Here is a 17,319-nt window from a genome sequence, read left to right as displayed (position 1 = left end):
ATCAGAAATACCCAAATTATCACTTCCTTGCATTAAAACAGTGGTTCCCAAAAATTTTGGTCTCAAATCTCATTTATAGTCTTAAAAATAATGGAGGATCCCAAAGAGATTTTGATTGTGTGAGTTATACCTCTCTATATTTACCATATTGTATATTAAAACTGAGAAAATTTTAAAACTTCAATTAATAAATTCCTTTTAAAATAACAATATACCATCATATGTTAACATAATATTTTTCTGAAAAATAAATATATTTTCTAAAACAAAAATATTTGGTTGAGAAGACCATCGTTGTTTTACATTTTTGAAAATCTCTTTAATGTCTGGCTTAATAGAAGGCAGCTGGATTCTAAGATCTGCTTCTGCTTTCAATCTGTTGTGATATGTTACTTAGGTTGAAGGTTATGAAGAAAATCCCACCTCACACAGTATGTAATTAGGCAAGGGAGGATTATTTCAACAGACTTTTTAGATAACTGTGGTGACTTTTTTTAGTACACCAAAACAGGTTACTTGTAGTATGGAACCTGACCCCATATCAATGAGCTTTTCATACTCTATTACATTAAAATCCATTGATCTGTCCTGCACTTTGAATGGATCTTTTACCCATGTATGATTCTATAATATCATACATTAATCATTTGGGAAATATTGATTCACTGAGTTATGCAGATCTTCCAAATATTGATACATTTCATTATACAATATAAAAAATCTCATATCTATTAATATCACCACTGATCTTATCAGAAAAAATCTTTAAGTATTGGAAACTTGTCAAGCTCATGGTGGTAGGTAAAATTTTTTAAAATTCTAATTTTCACTGAAAGTTCAAAGTTTATCATTGAAATCAGATAGTGTCAGCTGTTTTCCTTGAAATGACAGATTCACTTTGTTCATTTTTGAGAAAATGTCTGCCAGGTACTCAAGTCTGAATAACCAGTTTGTCTGTCAATTTTTCAAGAAAAGATGGTACTCCATGGCAAGAGTTGCTGGTTTAGTTCACAGCTCAAAAAATCTCACAAGTGTTTTTCTTGAGAATTTGGTATGCCTCAAAAGTGTTTTATGTATGCTTCCCATTTTGTCACAAAAAATATTAAAAATATGTGTACTTGGGGCACCTGGGTGGCACAGTGGGTTAAGTGTCCGACTCTAGGTTTCAGCTCAGGTTGTGATTTCAGGGTCGTGGGATGGAGTCCTGTGTTGGGCTATGTGCTCAGCATGGAGTCTGCTAAGTTTCTCTCTCTTCCTCTCCCTCCGCCTCCCCTATGTGTCTGTTCTCTCTCTCAAATAAACAAATAAATTTTTAAAAAATACATGTGTACTAAAGCATTTGGATTTTAATAAAATTAATAATACAGCTTCATTATAATCCTTTTTAAATAATGATTTTTTTATTATGTTATATTAATCACCATACAGTATATTCTTAGTTTTTGATGTAATGTTCCATGATTCATTATTTACAGATAACACCCAGTGCACCATAGATAATCTTAAGAAAACTCCCTTTTTGTTTTTCCCATGAGTGTGTGGTGTTGACGTATGCAATGATAGTTGGGTATCCTGCCTTGATTTGTTCTAAAGTGGCAGCAGTTATGTCCACAGTTGCTTCTGCACCATCAGTGCAAATGTTAACTCAGTGAGAATGGCAGATGATATCTTAGTATTATTATGAAAATAGCTGTGACTTTGAAGACCTCCTAAAATTTTCTTAAGGACCTCAGAGGCTCATGGGCTGCACTTTGAGAACTGTTGGGCTAAAGTGTTGAAAGATCTTATTAAAATGCAAATGTCTTCTGGGAGGGATGAGTAAAAAAATAAACTCTTGGCAGTCAGTCAGCTTTGTACGGAGGCAGGAGAGTTCAGCAAGTATGGCCTTCTACTTTAGGAGTCAGATAAATCTGGGATGGGATGCCAGATCCCACACTTTCTAGCTCTGTAAGTCATATAATGTTAAAGGTTTTGGGTTTTTCATACGTAAATGGAAATGATAATCCTAAACCTTTACATTTGCTATAAGGATTTAATATGATAAGTAAGTACCTAATACATAGTACATACTTAATAAATGTTAACTGGGCTTATAGTTTATGTTCTTAGAAACTAGAAAGAATGGGATAAAAGATGGCTAAGTTCTTAATGGGAACAGGGAACAGGAAGCTGCCCGAGAGCCACAGGGTAGGAAATTGCTAAGTATCAACTAAGATTAGCCATGTAGGGGGTGCATGGAAAAGAGCTGAAGAAGGGACTAAGGACAGCCTTCACTTTCTCATTCATCTATTCAAAAAATATATGATGATAATCCACTTCATTCCAGGCTCCAGTTTTGCACTAAGAAAAGCCACAAAGAAATGTGGGCTGTATATACAATTGGTATAGTGGGCAGGATGTGGGATTCATGTCAGGAGACCCGGCTTTTGGTTCTAGTTTTGTACTAGCTGTGTCACCTAGGGCATGCCCTTTAAATCCTTTCAAATTTGGTTTTCCTATTTAAAAAATGGGAAAGATAATGAATGCTTCACTGTGATGTTTCAAAGAATAAATGTTAAAATGTGGTTAAAGCAGTCTTTAATTATTTTGGTGCCTGTGGTTCTTGAAGTGATTCACCTTTTAAGGTCTTGAAAATCAGCATCATGTAGATGAAGGAATCCCTCTATCCTAGATTTCTTTGACTCTAAATAAGAATAATAACACCTGCTTACTTTTGATGGATGTTAGTACATATAGTGTCAATATAGCTTGTGTCTGGCACATGGTAAAGTGCTCAATAAATGGCAGTTATTATTTATGATTTCACAGTGAGATAGATATACCTCCCATGAAAGCTGACACATAACAATCCAAGAAAATAAATGGCAGAGAAAAAACTTTATAATGATGTTGAATTAAAAAACACACACCAGCAAGCATTTAATATTGATAGAATGAAAGGTCTGATTATCACGTAGAGACTCATTCTGTGACCAAACCATGGTGAGAGATCTTCTTGCCTTCCTACCTCCATTCTCAAGATCTAACCTCCAACCTTTAAACAGTGTTGGAAGGAAGAGACATGAATAAATGATAAATTATGCCAGCCTAAGCAGATGATTAGGCAGAACCTTAGTGGGGGCTAAGGAGTGGAGTTTGGGGGAAATAAAGGAATTGAAAGGATTAAGAAAGCATGGAAACAGATGAAAGAGTGCCCAAGAAGGGATGTTAGGGGTCTCTGCTGGCATTAGTGATGCTACATGGAGCACCCCAGAAGCCCATAGCTAATAACCCAGGCTTTTTGATGAGCTAAAAGATGACAAGAATATCATAGAGAAGTCTTCTCTACATTCTACCGCATATTAAAATGTATATAAGATAGGGAATACCACCAAACTCAAAGACTGAACACTCTCCTAGATTTTTTATGGAAGTTTGACAAATTAGCAGTTAATCCACTTGGTTGTGAGCTGTATTTTATAATATTTTAGGATAAATATTTATATAGTATTTACTAAGTGCCAGGAACTATTATAAGTACTCACACATATTGATTATTTTAATCCACATATATTAGAGTGCCCATTTTATAGATAGAGAAATTGAGGCAAAGTAACTTGCCTAAAGTATTCTATCAGTATGGAGCAGATTCTCAGAATCTAAAGAATCTTATCTGCTAAAGAATCAAGCTCCAGGGCTCAGGCTTTTAATCATATAGCTCTACCACTATAAAGGGAGTAAACTCGGACTCCAATTATTTTGATGCTCAGAGTACTCAGGGATGATGTGATGATAATAAAGAGGAGGAAGTTGCCCATTGCCAAGGTAATTTTTGCACTAAAGGGTAAGATTTGCAGACTGTAAACAATGTGACTACTATTCCTCCTTAAAATGAAAAGTAGTATATTTTAACTCCCAGTTTAACCTGCTGATGGATCATCTCAAGTTTGTACAAGGGCAGTTCAGTGGAATAGGAAAGTGAGGGAGCTTGTTAATGTCTCCTTCTTCTACCCAAGCCTTATTCTTAATTCCTTATCCTTCCACCAAACTCCCTGCTGATCTTAACCAAACTTTCAAAGTTGCCCCTAAGGATGAATAGAGCCTCAACCTTCAGGTGCCATTCATCTACCTGAAAAGAAATTGCTGGAGGATAGTAGGAAGAGAGATGTTGATACATTTCCTCAGAAGCTGCTCAGCATGAAATGAATATTTGGAAGAGATCTGAAACTATTGTTCAAATGATTCTGTGTAACCAAATAGTCTCTAGAAACCCCCTTTATCGTATTTGCCTCTCAAAGTGTTCCTTTGCCTAAGTGCACCACCCAGGAAGTGATGTAGGCTCTCCATCAAACTCTAGTTTACCAGGTGCTGAGGTTGCCTGCTCACCTGGCCTGGCCAATGGACTTAAAAAGGGAGAAACAGACCATGAGGATCATCTCAACTTGAACCAGGCACCTTCCAACCAAATGAAAACAGCTTCTCAATTCTGGATACAAGTTAGAATCACTTGGAGCACATTTAAAAAATGTATCTAGAGCCCAAGTTCCATCAAGGTCCAATTCAATCAGACTCCCTGAAGAGGGGGCCTGCATATGATTATTTTATGAAAGTTCTCCATGAGCTTATGATGTCAAGATTGACTGTCACTGATAGGGACATTTAAAATTTCTTCCACACAGCCAGCATAATTCTTGTGGTTTCCTGGTCTCCATGGAAGACTTCTTAGTAGAATAGGAAGAGTTATCACAGTAGCATTAAAAGAGCTCAGGCTTTGGAGCTCTGGGTTCAAATTCTGATTCAAATAGTTACTGATTCTGTACAACTTGAGGCAGCAAATTTGTTGGACATTAAGTAGCACAACAGAGATAGATTAGATATAGGGTCTACCTTGAAATGACAGAGGACTAGGGTTAAGTCCAAGTTCTTCCAGTCAATAGCTAAGTGACATTGTATCTATATTTCTTCATCTGTAGAATGGGTATATTAATGCCTTCCTTGCAGGGGAGTGTGGTTTGAGATTATAAATTCTGTAAGTAAACCATTTAGTACAGTGTTGGGCATATGGTAGCTATTATTGTAAGGAGTCTCTCCCAGATACTCCCCTACTGCAACCTACTATCAAACCAAACCAGACCTGTGAGGGCTGAGATTTCTAAGAAGTGGTTGGGGGTAGGCCAAGCCATATCTGAGAGACCTTGTAGAACGTTGTAATTATTGTGGCCATTATGCTAATTTATGCAGAATAAGGGTAGTCCAATTTATACTTTGAGAAGGTCACTCCCGCTGCTGTATGAAGAACAGGCTGGAGATGGATAAGAATGGAAGCAAAGAGACTGGTTAGGAAGCTATTGCAGTAGCCCTGGTAAAAGATATTAGAGATTTAGAGTAGCAAAGTGGCAAGAGGGATGAAGAGACATAATCTACTGAGGTTAGCTTTGAAAGAAGCAGGAAGAAGGCTTGTGTGTCCACTGTACATGGAGGGTAAAAGAGGAGAGAAAGTTCAGCATGTCTCTCAGGTTTCTGATTTGAAGTCCAAGGCAGATTATGGGCCCATTTATCAAGATGGTAGAAGGTTGGAGAAGGATTTTGGAGGATAACTGAAAGTTGAATTTTGGTCATGTGACCTTTAAGATTCATATGAGTCATTTTAGTTGAGAAAACATAGAGATGGTTAAGTATATGGGTGTGGAGTTCAAAGAGAATACCAGACGGGTGATACATATTTGAGAATCATCTTCATTAAAATGGTGTGATTTCACAAGAATGGCCAAGATCACCTAGATGAGAATATAAAGTGAAAACAGAAGAAAAAGAAAAGGAATACAGAAAGGATCCCTACTGAACACTAAAAGAAGCCTTATGTGTTTCAGACTAGAACATACATTCCTTGAGAGCAGGAATATGCCTTAATCACTCCTGGGTTTCTAGTATATGATACATATTAGGTCCTTACTAAATATTAAATGAATCAATCAGCAAATCAATGAAGTAGGTGATGTCCCAAGAAGTATCTCTGATTCTGATATTCCAGACTGTGAGTGTCCTCATGTATGTGTTTTTTATGAAGTAGGAGTTACAAGTTTTAGAAAGTGAGCTCAGTCCCTGAGGAAATATGAGGACTCCTAATCATCCAGAGAATTCTTACTATTGTAGGTCTATGGCTCCCACTGTCTTTTGCCTGAGGAAGCTATTTGATGTTTAGGCCTCCACACAAACAGGTATTTAAGGCATTAAGAACAAAAATGGGTTAGCTTAAAGTGAAATAAGTCAAGCAGAGAAAGACAATTATCATATGGTTTCTCTCATCTATGGAACATAAGAACTAGGAAGATCGGTAGGAGAAGAAAGGGATAAAGAAAGGGGGGGTAATCAGAAGGGGGAATGAAGCATGAGAGACTATGGACTCTGAGAAACAAACTGCGGGCTTCAGAGGGGAGGGGGTGGGGGAATGGGATAGGCTGGTGATGGGTAGTAAGGAGGGCACGTATTGCATGGTGCACTGGGTGTTATATGCAACTTATGAATTGTCGAACTTTACATCAAAAACCAGGGATGTACTGTATGGTGACTAACATAATATAATAAAAAAATATTTAAAAAATGGTTTAGCTTAATTACATGCTTTCAACCCATTGGTTCTATTTAATAAGGTTCATCTCCTGAGACACTTTAATAAAGATGCAAAATAACCCTCTTTGAAAGGGACTGACATTTCCACAGAGACCAAGATAGGACCAGTTCATCTCTGATAGCTGTCACCCCTGCATCACCCTGGTAACCTCTTTATGACTGCTCTAAGCCATTGCCTCTCTCCTCTTTAAAATTCAGTGAACTCTCCCGTTACTTCTTGTGCAGCTCTGTCTCCCAAAAGGGAAAGACAAAGAAGCAATTCCTCTTCAGGCTCCCTAAAAAAAAAAAAAAATCAACCAGCCACCTGGTTTAGATTTGCCAATAATGGTATGTCAAAGACCCAAAAGGAGGCTTTTGAGGCACTCTGCAAAAAAAATTAAAATTAAGAAGACAAATGTTCTACCTGGTCTCTTTTTCTTCCACCTCTGTGGGTGGGAGGAGTGGGAGAAGAGTGCAGGGGTTAAGAACACTGCCTTTTAAGCCAGGCTGAGTTGGCAACTCACTCTCCTGCTCCTTAGCTGTGTCTCCTTGAGCATACTGTTTTACCGCTCTATACCTTAATCTCCTCACCTACATAACGGGGAGAATAAAGTTACCTATAGTCTAGGGCTTTAGGGAGGAAGAGATAAGATAATAGATATAATTCTTTCAGCACAATATCTGGCCCAAAATAAGTACTTAGGAAACATGCACAATTGTACCTGAAAGAATCCCAGGCTCTTCTGTCCTTCAAGCCATCAATTATGAATGCAATTTAAACTTAGCATTCTAGGGAACTCCAAAACTGTCTACAGAAATGATGACTGGTGGGCCAAAACTGGGGCTTTCCCAAGTTGTTATTATCATTCTGGATCTCTCTGATTGCTTTCTTATGCTTTAAGAAGTCCAAGTCACATCTTGACATCCATAAGCAATCAAATGTAGATTTAAAAGTATGCATGTGACATTAATATAACTTTCCCCAGATACACAGAGAGAAGAAAACACGTCCATCACTCAGAATGAGAGTCATGTGCCCAGGGTGTCTGCAACCCATCCGTGGTGCAGAATATTTGCTGGAGTAACAACTAAGGATTCTACTGGTGCATGTATATGTAAATTAAATCTCTAGCTGGCTGGAACACCTTGAGGGAGAAGAAATAACAGGCACCACATTATTCATGTCTGGCATTTATATTTCATGTAAGCCCTGTCTAGGTATCACTGTGGAAGTCAATCAGGTGCAGTTTTTATACACTAAAGGTATTTTCTCAGACCTCACATGTCCCATCTGGGAGCTCTATTCCAGGAGGGATATGAACAAGTAAAGTTTATTTAATGAGAACATCTAGGAGACAGAAGAAGGGGTATAAAGGGGTCCTTTTAGGAAGATTATTTTGTTGTTTAGGAAAATATTTTGATAAATAGCTTTGGTGTGGAAGACCCTGCGGCAGAGCTTGAAAGGAGAGAGCTCTGCATAAGTAATGAGCAGAAATTTGAATATTGTTAGAAAAAAAAAGGATAGGAAATGGGGAAAGTAATGAAAAGAGGAGGGCTAGGGCAATACATTAGAACACATAATCCAAGGAAAAGGGAGGCAAATAATAAATTCTCAGTGGCATAATAGATAAGAGATTTAAAGAATTGTATTATCAAATATTTACTTTCAAATCATGTTTAACAGCGGAAATTGCCTCTATCATCACCATCAGTAAACTCTGTCATGCACCCAGATACTACACGTTGTGTGGTTTTAAGGGTTCAAGAGGATGAGCTTATGTCAAGATCATGGTTGGGTAGAGAGTTGAGAAAATCCAAAACAAAGAAACATGAGTAAGACAGTTCTGTGGAGCTAGAAACTCAAAGCCAGAGGTTACCTTAAGAACATAAATTCCTAGGAATTCACAGAAACCTTGGGTTGGGCCCTGGATTTCCCACAGGATGTGGGAAGTGGCTAGAAGGCTCTAGCCAATTTTATTTAAATCTCAAAGGACAGACTGTCCTGAATTGACATCTGGTTTATATGAGGAATAATGGAAGTTACTGGACATATCTGGCCTGGAATGGAAGATACCAAGTGGATCTATGAACTGTAGTGCAGTGTCTGAAGGAAGACTCAGGCAAAATAAGATAAAATTTAAAACAAACAAACTTATTCCATAAACTTCCAGAGGGCAGAATCAGAGCTAATGCCCTAATTTGCAGATTGTTTGCCTTAACGTAAGAAAAAAAAAAAAAAAGAATTTTCTAAGAATAAGAATTTCTCAGCAATAGAGTGATTAGCTTATGAAAATGGTGAATTAGTTGCCTTTTCTCTTTGGAGGTTTCCTAATAAAGGATTTATTTAATGAGTCAGATTGGATTAGATGACTTCTAAAGTCCTTCTTTAACTATAATATTTACATGCCTACATTTTCACAAATACTTATTGGGTACCAATACTGTACCTGGCACTGTGTTAGGCACTTAGATACTATAATGACCAAAATAACCCACCCAAGGGAAAAAGTAGTTCATTGGATTCTATCATTCTATGACATGTTTCTGCCTTTGTAGGCAACTAACAATACTGAGTGGCTACACAAGCTAGTATATTACATATTTACCTTAACCAATCATCCTACCAAGACTAATTACTATTTACCATTTTGCAGGTGGAAAGTATAAAGTCTGAAAGGTTAGTAAGAATTTACTCAATATGGGACTTCGGATGATTAAACTTTCTTTGCTTCTGCTTCTTCATAGGTATAATAATAACATTCAATGCTTAACATTCTTCTGATGTTAACTCACTAAGCTGAGTTAAAACATGCAAAGTGCTTAGTAATTCATTCAGTGATAATAATAGTTTTATAACTGTCATTATTGCATGGTGTTCAATAATGGGTCTGAAAGTAGAACACAGGCCTGCCATTTTCAGGAGGCCTTGGCCTCACATAAGTGGGCCAAGATGGAGTAGTGAAGAGAGCTCAGTCTCCTTTTATTTCCCTTGACCAAGAAACCAAAAGCCATTTAGAGCCCCTGGATAAGGAAGGACAGGCATATGACTCTCCAAACTGATACCATCTCATTTCAACTGTTACTAAACTCAGAAGTCATTCCTGCCAATCAGGAACTTTCAGCACAAATATATCAGAGGAGGAAATTAAATTACCCAATAGGCTTCATGACCTTTTGTTCATTCCATATTTTGAGAAATTAATGCACTTTGTTGTCTCTCCTACCTACCATGTAATGTTATAGAGGGCTAAGTAGATGAAGACCAGAAAGGCCAATGGAGCTTATTTTCCAGCAAGATATCGAATAAAACATTATTATTTTTATTTTTATCTTGTTTTATTTTTATCTCAATCTATCCCTTCCATAATCTATGGATAATTTGTAGAAATGTTTAAGAAACAGGAATGGATCTAACCATTCTTTAATGATTTCTTTCCATCTCTTTCTGATTATCTTAGTTACAAGGTAAGCCTGGACTGGAAAAATATTTTCTTTCCATTTATTCTCAATATTAAATTCTCAATAATGTGCTAATTATATGATTATTTTCTCTCATGCCAGAGAGATTAAATAGTTGTTGCATTGGTGTAACAATTAGTAAGACACTGTCCTTGCCAATGACACAGTGATAATAATAGCTATTTTAAATTGAGAGTTCATTATATGCCAACTTGTTTGCTTGATATTTTATTAATATATCATTTGGGTCTTACCACAAAACCATAAGATCAATATTTATGGACTCTATTTTATAGATGAAGAAATCAAGTCTTGAGCAATGGTGGATTAGGTGGTTTAAGCTGATATTCCTGCTGAAGATGATTTTAAAAATTCTAGAAAAAATATGTAAAACACCTTCCTCTAAAAGCATTACAGAGCAAGCAAATTAGAGTGGAATTATTAGGCAAAGACCTGGGGGGAAACAAACATTCAGAAAAAAGGAGCCTACATTTATTCCATTTTAACCCAGAGGATATTACTAATATTACTAATGCCTATATTAATGCAGAAGAAGTAGATAAGAGGCTAAGCTGCACTTTTCACAGTATCATACAGGTTTAGGGAGATAAAAGTCGAAATCTGGGGCTTGCCAAAACTTAAGGGTCCTAGAAAACATGCTACATTAAGGATTAGAACCTGGAAGAAATAGATTCTAGAAATAATTAAGAAATCACATTCATATGAAATTGTTTAAATTCATCTGGGTGGCCAAGAAAAATTTCAAGCCCTGAAATTTGATTCAGATGATCCTATGTTGCTAATGACCCCAGATATCTAGAAAAAGCAAATGAGAATCCTTTCTTGACAAAGATAAGAGCATGATAGCCATCAAATTATTTTTAAAAATTAATTTTCATATACAATAGCCAGTACATAATCAACAATAACCAGGCTAACAGGAGATAATACCACATAAAAGAAAACCAGTAAAAATAACTTAAGTAGACAAGTGCTCCAAATAGTGGAAATTCTAGACATAAGTTATAAAAATAATTAGCTTACTATTCTTACAAATACAAAAATTGAACTTAATATTTTCAGCAAAGAACTAGGAATTATTAAATCTAGCTTTTCAGATTTAGAAAATAATCAGAAATTCTAGAATTAAAAAAGGAACTCATTGGTTGGATTCAATAGTTTATTAAACAGACCTGAAGAAAAAATAAGTAAACTAGAAGAGAGGTCAGAAGAAACTATTCGGGAAATACCATAGGGAGAAAAATGTATATAAAACAGAGGAGATCAGATAGGATCCCAGAGGATACAATGAGAAGGTCTAACAAAACTGGAGAACTGGAAGGAGAAAAGAGAAAATGGAAGAAGGGATGATGACTGAGAATGGCTCAGAATGGATGAAAATATTGACCTACTGATTTGAGATAACCTAATAAATCCCAAACATAATATAAAAATAAGCCTACACCTAAAAACCATGTCAAAATTTTTTAGAAGTCAATATTCTTAAAGTAGCTAAAGGAAAATGCAGATAACCTTCAAAGGAGTAACAATAAGAATGACAGCAGACTTTCCACATCAATAATGAAAGCCAGAAGAGAGTGGAATGACAGCTTTTTATTTACTTTAAGAAAACAACTGTCAGCAAAAAATATTCTTCAATAATAAAGGTGAGAGAAGAATTCCAGGAATATAGCTGTAGTGGTGGCAATGGTTGTTTTTTAGTCTCTCTGAATCATCCTGTAAAAAGCATTCAGAGCAACTAAGACTGAAAAACTAAGAGACCAAAAATAATATCTACAACAAAAATAGAGACTAAGGTATCTCCACCTCCCCAAACATAAGTGATTTGGATGAATCATTGGACAGCAGCTACTGGACATGTATGGTGTCAGCATGTATGGGAATGGCAGCAGAGGGAAGCAACAGGGCATTTATTGAACCACAAAATCCTCGACAGTTACTCTCTGAAAAGTGTAAGAGTCCAAACTGAGATTGAGAAGCCAAAACTGGGAGGAATTTTTTACATTGCTATCTACAATGGAGGGCAGCGGATCTGAAAGAAGGTATGAATGGCTGAAATAGCCAGGGCCCTACAAATTCTCAAAATTAAATTGCTCAAGTTTTCTTCTAGCATGAAACTGTCCACTGTAGGAAAAGGATTGGAAAAGAGTTAAAGGTGAGTAGGACAGGACCAAGAGGGGCAAAAAAAAAAAAAAAAAAAAAAAGAGAGAGAGAGAGAGAAGAGCCAGATAAAAGTGGAGATGGGGGAAAAATGCCAGGAGGTCTCCTAAAATATGAGGTCATATTTTTTAACACTTTACAAAAACAACAGAGAGAGAAACTCTTGAGTAGCAAAGCTGGAAAAACTATTCACCCTCACTCCGGAAAGTCCAATAACACTATTTGGATGTGTAAAGAAAAGAAACCCAGAAGAACCTTGTTCATTACCCACTGGAAGATACGATGAAAAAAAGAAAATGAGGAGCAGAATAACATCCCTACAGACAATGAAACTACACCAGAAACAAAAATAAAGATTTTAACCCACAGATATAGACTGCAAGGTAAGACTGCAAAGTAAGACTGCAAAGCTAAAAGAGATTAAGAAAATTGACAAAGATATAAAAAAAAATAGCAGACATCAGAAATCAAAAAACTCAGAAATGAAGAGACGGAATTCAAGAAAGAAAGAGAAAGAAAAGGAAAACAAATGTCTTTCAGAAATGAAGATTAAACTAGAAGGAACATAGGAATAAACAAAATAACTTATGACTTAAGAGAAAAAGAAAGGGAAAGGGAAAGGAAAAACTGAAATAAAGAGGCTAAAATTAGCTGAGAGAAAATAAAAAATGAAGAAGGTAGGCAAAGATCTTTGAATACATAGTCTCTAAAAAAAGTAAATCAAAGCAACGAGAAAAAATTTGAATTATAATTCAAGAAAACTTTGTGGAATTTGAAAAAAAAAAAGAAGACATGAAAATACATATTGAAAGGACACACTACTTGGCTAGAAAAATCAAACCAGAACAACCAACACCAAATACATTCTAGAAAAGGCAATAAAACTTCACAGAAATGGAAAAAATCATTTGGATATCCAGACAAAATTACTAAGTCACTTACAAAGAAAAAAAGCCATATAGCCATCTGATTTTTTAGTAGCTATCCTTCATGCCAGAGGACAATGATGTAACATATTTAAAATTCCCATGGAGGGAAATGTGGGCTGATTATTTAGTCATTCACACTATCTTTCAAAAACAAAGGCCTAAACAAACCTTGAACATTAAGAATATTTAGTTCATTAGCACTTTTGGAAGAAAGTATTAGATGAAAGGTTTCAGACAACCAAAGTGAGTTGTCTAACACAATGTGAGAGTTACTGATATAATACAGTTACACTTGATGGATAACTGCTCTCATCAGAAAAAAAAAAAAAAAGGCAACCAGGTATTATGTGCCTCCTGAGGAAAGGATTCAATACCATATCTGAACAGTCTTGCCAAATAATTGAATGTGTATGCAATAAATCCATTAACTACCAATTTGTGAGAAACAGAGGGAGATAGGGACATGTTAAGTGACACTCCAGGGATGTTATCAGCAAAACTAAGTTTTTGGGGAAATTCTATAGGACAAATCAGGATAGCTTCAAAAATTACAATGTAATAAAAGGAAGACATGGAGAGAAATGATAGGTTAAAATAATTGAAAATCTTACTACATAGCTATCATGTATATAGACTTTATTAGGATTCTAATTCAAACAAACAAACTGAAAAAAAATTAAATACAGTCATTTTCAGACCATGAAAAACAGAGAATTTGCTGCCAGTAGATCTGCACTAAAGGAAATACTAAAGGATGCCCTTAAGACAGAAGGAAAGTGAGGTGCAATACAGAACAACGAACAATTAAAATGGTAAATATGAGAAATAATATAAATGAAATGACTAAGCAAAATAAAATGAACATGGTTGACACATAGAAAAATCAATTGCATTTCTAAATTCAAGTGGCAGTTTGAAAACAAGCTTTATAAAAAGATACCATTCACAATAGATTCAAAACCAAATTCATATGAATGAATCTAACAGAATCTGTAAAAAAACTTCCAATGGAATATTATAAAATATAATGACAGAAATTTAAAAAGTACTATATAGACAGAGATATATCTTGATTATAAATTAGAAGACTCATTATTATAAAAGTAAAATTCTCTCCAGATTGATTCTGCCTTCGACAAATCCTAAAATCTTTTCTGTGGAATTTTTCAATATGATTTTAAAATATAAATAGAAATGTAAGCATGCAAGAATAGCAAAGACAATTTAAATGGGGAAAACAAGGTGGGGAGACTTGTGATATTGGATATCAAGATTTATTATAAAGTTACAATACTAAGGTAATATTTTATAAGTATCAGTTTCAACATAAAAACAATAACGCACAATAGAAACAGATCTACACAATAAAGGGAAACTTGATTATCCTAAAAATGTCACTGTAGGGAAGGAACGGATGGTCTTTTCAAGAAATAGTGCTGGGATAATTAGGTATGCATATGGGAAAAAATGAATTTGACTCCTATCTTAATACCATAAACAAAAAGTCAATTCTAGGTGTATTACAGACCTAAATATGAAAAGCAAATAATACTATTTTAGATTATAATAGAGAAGATTATCTTTATGACTTTAGTTTGAGATTAACAGTTCTAAATATGAAATAAAAAAGCACTAGGTTGATAAATTTGACCACATTCAAATTAAGAACTTCATTTCTTCAAGATGTATTAGTAAGCAAATAAAAAGGCATGCCACAGAGTGGGAATAGGTATTAGCAAGCATAACCTAATAGGAGCTCATATTCAGAAGATGTAAAGAATTCTTATAAATTGATAAAAATAATACAGCCAATCCAGCAGAAAAGTAGGCAAAGAAACAAACATTAAAAAAAAAAAAAGGAAAACAGAGCAGAGACTCAAACAGATCCTTCAAAAGGGAGAAAATCTGGGGCGCCTGAGTCAGTTGGGTGTCCGACTTGACTTCGGCTCAGGTCATGATCTCAGGGTCATGGGATTGAGCCCCACATTGGGCTGTGTACTGGGCATGGAGCCTGCCTAAGATTCTAAAAAAAAGGGAGAAAATCTAAGTAATCCATAAACATAAAGAAAGGTACATAATCAAGGTACATAATCAAGAAAAGGCAAATTAAAACCAAAATGAAATATTATCACACACATAATCGAATAGTTGAAACTTAAAAAGATGGACAATATCAAGTGTTGGTGAGGATGGAAAATGATGGGGATTCTTATACACTGCTGATAGAATTATAAATTGGTACACTTTGGAAACACTTTTGCAATAGCTACTAAATTTGAAGCTAATCCATGCCTGTGACCCAGTAATTACAGGATTCAGGCACATGTGCCCCAGAAGTAAAAGGCAAGAAGGTTCACAGCAGCATTACCTGTCATGGCCCCAAACTGGGAATAACCCAACTGTCCTTTACAAATAGAATGGCTATATAAACTGTGATATATTCATGCAATGGGACATTGCACAATAACAAACATGAGTGAATTACGGCTACATACAACAAAGTCGCTGAGCCACCCAAATATAACATTAAGGAAAAGAAGCCATGCACAAAGAATACATACTACAGATTTCCATTTAAACAACATTTAAACCAGGAAAAAAAAAAACCTATAGTATTTAGGAGTATTTACATGGTGAAACTGAAGAAATGCAAATAAGTTATCACTATATAATTCAAATTATAGTTTTATTTAGGTGAGGGGGATGAAGTGTGATGGGAAAAGGGCACAGAGAGGGCCTCTAAGGTCCTGATAAAGTTCTATATTGTGCCCTGATTGGTGTGACCTGGGTGCATACTTTTCATAAGAATTCATTAAGCCATATATTTATGGTTTATACATTTTCTCTGTCTGTTTTAAAAGAGGTTTTAAATGAAGATAGAAAACCAAAGCTCGAGATTTTAACTGAGTTTTCCAAGATGGGATACGCATTGACTTAAGAGAGCCCTGGTCTCTCTGATCCCAAAACCTGTGCTTTCAAGCACTATCTATAAGTTTGTTATCATCTAGTGAGGCACATCAGTTATATCTATCATACAAGAAATAAACAAGCAGTGATATAAAAGAGGTAGAAAGAGAATCAAACCAAGGAAGAGATCATATTCAGCTATTGGAGCAAGCTTCACAGAAGTGAAGAGCATAATCCAAAAGAGCATAGCTTCTGAGATTCTAAAATCTTCCAGGTCTAGATAGATGCAGTCATCCTGACCTAGGACAGATATGGTGCCAGTGTTGTTTCTGGTAATCAGGACACACAACCTCTCCAACCTCTCTGTAATGGAGAAGTCTCATTTCTAGAACAAGAGGACTGAGGAACACCCATCTCAGACCTGAGTGCCCAAGTTCTTCACAGACAGGAAATCATAGCTACTAGGAGTCAACTCTGAGGGATACACAGTCACAAAATTGTTCTCATTAAACAACAGCTTAATGGGTTTAATGAATGAGTCCATAAGGATTAAATTTCTCCTGCAATAGGCAGATGGGCTCAAAGAGCAAGAAAGAAAATGCATGCAAATAACCATCTCTAGAGAATTGATCAAACCCTGTGGAACTAGAGGGAGGGTACTGGGAGTTTGATTCCATCTAAAAACAAATCTGCGTGTCCCCATCCCAGCTCCCTTCCCACACCCCACTCTCAGCCTGATCCCCCACCCTAAACCTCACGTCTCTTCACAGGAGCCCAAGCTTCTGCATCTTCCATCTGGCACACAGAGAAGTGACTCATAGCAATAAATATCAAGAAGAAAGGAGCCTTCATGAATAAAAGCGAAGGAGTGGGACTGGCATGATGCACTCAACTCGCCTTTCTACAAAGTAAATAAATAAAACAAGCCAACAACTGAAAAGAGATGTGTCTCCTTTCCACACTCCCTGTCACATGCCCTGGTGTCTTCATGGCATCTGACAGCACAACAAGGCAGAGTCATTCACTAGTTCCCTGTCTCTCTGGCCAGGCAGAGACTTGGTGTAACTTTTAGAAACTTCCTTGATGTGCCCCAACCTGGCACAGTTGGCCTAGCTCCTGTGAAAAGAAACACTGTCTAGAAGTTGCACAATGCAGCTGAGGTGCAGGGTTCCATCTTGATTTTCCTCTAGTCATCAGATCTCTGTGTACTTCTGGGTCTCCTTATATCTTGAGTAGCCTCTGCAGTTCTTTATAA

The sequence above is a fragment of the Ursus americanus genome, chromosome 15 (genome assembly GCF_024610735.1).
Source record: "Ursus americanus isolate L20-20 chromosome 15, mUrsAme1.1.p, whole genome shotgun sequence".
Lineage (NCBI taxonomy): Eukaryota > Metazoa > Chordata > Mammalia > Carnivora > Ursidae > Ursus > Ursus americanus.
Note: the sequence above shows the minus strand (reverse complement) of the source record.